Source organism: Lathyrus oleraceus, chromosome 4, assembly GCF_024323335.1.
Source record: "Lathyrus oleraceus cultivar Zhongwan6 chromosome 4, CAAS_Psat_ZW6_1.0, whole genome shotgun sequence".
Taxonomy (NCBI): domain Eukaryota; kingdom Viridiplantae; phylum Streptophyta; class Magnoliopsida; order Fabales; family Fabaceae; genus Lathyrus; species Lathyrus oleraceus.
The window spans coordinates 430,852,053-430,855,130 of NC_066582.1; the positions used below are offsets into that span (position 1 = coordinate 430,852,053).

The following is a 3,078-nucleotide window of genomic DNA, read 5'->3' on the forward strand; positions in this document are numbered from 1 at the left end:
ACTCCTAAGCCCATAGGGAGGCTTTGTTGAAGGTGCATGCCCAAGCTCATGTAACATAAAGCATAACAGTTGACCAATTTGATGGAGTAGTTGCGAATATCATAGTTTGCAATACTTTGAGCTTCAGTGGAGAGGAGTTACCTGAGGATGGAAAAAATCACAATCGTGATCTCCATATCTCGGTAAAATGAAAAGATCATGCTTTGGAGAGAGTTTTGGTTTATACCGGATCTTCTCTAAATGTGATGCCAAAAAGAACACTCGCCAAGTTATCTTATCAAGGACCAGTTATGAAGCCTAGTGCCCTAATAGTGAAAGCTTTTGATGGTTCCAGGAGAACCGTGATTGGAGACGTTGAATTGCCCATATTGATTGGTCCTCATGTATTCCCGATTAACTTCCAAGTTATGGATATTAATCCAGCGTATAGCTGTTTGCTGGGACGTCCTTGGATTCATGTTGCAGGGGCAGTTACCTCCACTTTACACCAGAAAATGAAGTTTGTAATGGACAATCAATTGATCATTATTTCTGGGGAGGAGGACTTTGTGGTTAGTCACCTTTCATCCTTCAGATATATCGAGGCTGATGAGGACGCTTAGGAAACTTCAATCCAAGCTCTTGAAATAGCCAATGCCACTTTTGTGGAGATGAAGGACCTAGTTGGGAAAGCTTGTTCATCTTTCGCTTCTCTAAAAAGTGCAAAGTCTAGCATCGAAGGAGGAAACCCTGAAGGTTGGGGTCAACTTATTGATATTCTTGAGAAGCATGATCGCTTTGGTCTGGGATATGTGCCTTCCGCTGCGAAAGGAGCCCGAGTCCCTGCAAAGGATAACACTCGAAGCATCCAAGAAGTATTCCTTAGCACAGGATTCATCCATGGAGATCAGGTCAATGCAATTGAAGATAGCACCGAAAATGAAGATGAGCCATGTTTGGTTTACCGGTGTGAGACAGAGTATCTGCCTCTCCAACCACAACCAATACCTGCAATCACCAGCAGCTTCTGCAACATCACCAACAGGAACCAACATCCTGCAACATTGCCAACATTTTGCATCAATCCAAGGAACACAAATTAATACTGCTACATCATATCCCATGGAAAATCATGATGCACAAGTTTCAACATTCATAATTCAGCAAGCTACTATTATCTTTGCATTTTTTTTGTCTAATTTGTCCTCAACAGCTGCCAGTATAAATCAAATATTCAGTTTTAGAAAACAAGAAATGCATGAATTCCAATTATGCTTTGCAGAAAGCAACCGTGTTCATTAATGGGAATAGAATTAAAACAACAGAAAGTAATAATCTTGCATGCATTCAAGCCAAAAATCGTACCACTGGTAGAATGGAGAGGATTCTGGTGCTCCAAGGCGTAGACTGCTGAAAAGGTGTCCGTTGTGCTTTGTGATGATATCTGTCAAGGACTTATATTTTGTTCACATCACAAATGTCAAACAGTATCAAGTAGGAGATAATATTTAGTTCACTTTCTTAATAAGGAAGAAGGATTCATTTACTCTTTTGCATAAAAATAAACAAGAGACTGGTAACTCATAATGTGGCAAAGGAGACGTATGTGACCCATTTTCTAAGTTCAGACTCACATTAGATGTAGATTTCTCAGTGAGGCATGCAATATCAGATCTAGATGGTTGGCTAGCCAGAGCGGATTCAGGTCTTGTCGATGACCTGGAGAAGCTTCCATATGTTAGTGCTGCAATGCAATAACTAAAACAGAGAAAGAAGTATTGGAATGAGTACATGGCTTCTAATAGTGAAAAATATTCTAGCCTCATTGATTATGCACTCCAGGTACCATCAATATCTGCAAATGTTATGGATACTGATGACAACAACTGTTCTAGTGAATCAAGAACTTCCTCTACTGATTTCCCCGATCAAAGCAAGGTTGTAGCAATGGATAAATCAACTGTTGGATGCTGTCAGGATGAAATTTTGGACCTGGAAAAGTTACTAGTTGAGCAGGAAATGAACTTGTCTTCTTCATATGAGGAGAAAAAAAATGAATTCAAGGCCATTCAAATGGCATTCGAGATGCAAAGGAAAATGACTCTTACAAGTTTTATCAGGCTGCTGATGGGAAACATCTAATTCTTCATCCTTTGAACACCAATTGTTTACTGCACCATTATGGTAGCTATGACAAGCTCCCTCACAGAATAAGTGGAAGAATTCTACAATTGGAGACAGTTACTCAATCTGAGGCTGTGAGAAGGCGATATCGATTTCTTAAGTTATTTTCCATTAACCACAACTTTTCAGCTTTGTGAAATTGATTTGAGTGAGATGTTACCTCTTGAGGAACTGGCCCCATTTTTGGATGAAATAAAGAACCGTGCAAGCCAGAGGAAGCAACTTGCAAAGAAGGAACTAAAAGAAAAATTAAAGGTTGAAGCTACTTCTAATTATGCTCTTTCCATGTCAACCCACTCTCAGTTTATTTCTCGTGATGAACCTCCCACGTTCTCCCTAGATGACTTTGAAGCTCTAGGAAATTCCACTTTGTCCTCAAGTCCTCAAGTTGTTGGTGAGAGGAAATTGTTCTCAAGTGTGACTAGGTTTGGTTTTGCTGCTGCTCATGATTCTTCATCCTTTCAAGCTCAAGAAACTAGTGATTTACATAATAACAATTTAATCGCGGATTCTTCTGGTACACCAGGTTTGAGGAACGGAGAGACACTATCATACTCCAATGTCATATCTAGAGCAGAATCTAATGGAAGTTCAGATGCACCGATGATAAATGATCTCTCAGATGCAACCATCAAACTTGCAAGCTTCTACAGCAGCTATACAGTAGAACAATGTTGCGAACTTGCAACATAGTTCTATGTCTGGTTTATCAACAACACAACAAAACATGTTGAATATAATTCAACCAAGTAATGGTGTAGACGTTGGGCAAGGCAATTCTGCAAACTCTTTGCAACAGGCTCCCTTGAGCTCCCTTCAACAAAAAAATGTTAGCACTCCTCAACAAACCAACATCAATTCATTTTCATCACAAGGTGGGGTGAATGTGATCCAACCAAATCCATATCGAAGCTG

General features: G+C 39.8%; 1 pseudogene; it reads left to right on the plus strand.

Moving 5' to 3' along the window:
• Positions 1-245: 245 nt before the first annotated feature.
• On the plus strand, positions 246-2,856 carry LOC127137826 (uncharacterized; annotated as a pseudogene).
• Positions 2,857-3,078: the final 222 nt, after the last annotated feature.